Here is a 250-nt window from a genome sequence, read left to right on the forward strand (position 1 = left end):
CTAGGCTTCACATTGCTGGGACAGCACTGTAAATGGTATTGTTTCATACACACACTCACGCAGGCTCACCTTTCTTAACGGGAAGTGTATGAGGAATGCTGACGTCAAGGCATTATAAATCTCTGGTGGCAGTGCGTCACATTTGAGAAGTTAGCCAGCTCTAATGTCCAGGTCTGGAAGTCCCATTATCATCATCATTCTCATTGCAGTCAGTGAGGTGTGTGTGTGTGTGTGTGTGTGTACTGCGGGT

This window comes from Haplochromis burtoni, unplaced genomic scaffold, assembly GCF_018398535.1.
Source record: "Haplochromis burtoni strain Fernald_Lab_line unplaced genomic scaffold, NCSU_Asbu1 Contig_736, whole genome shotgun sequence".
Lineage (NCBI taxonomy): Eukaryota > Metazoa > Chordata > Actinopteri > Cichliformes > Cichlidae > Haplochromis > Haplochromis burtoni.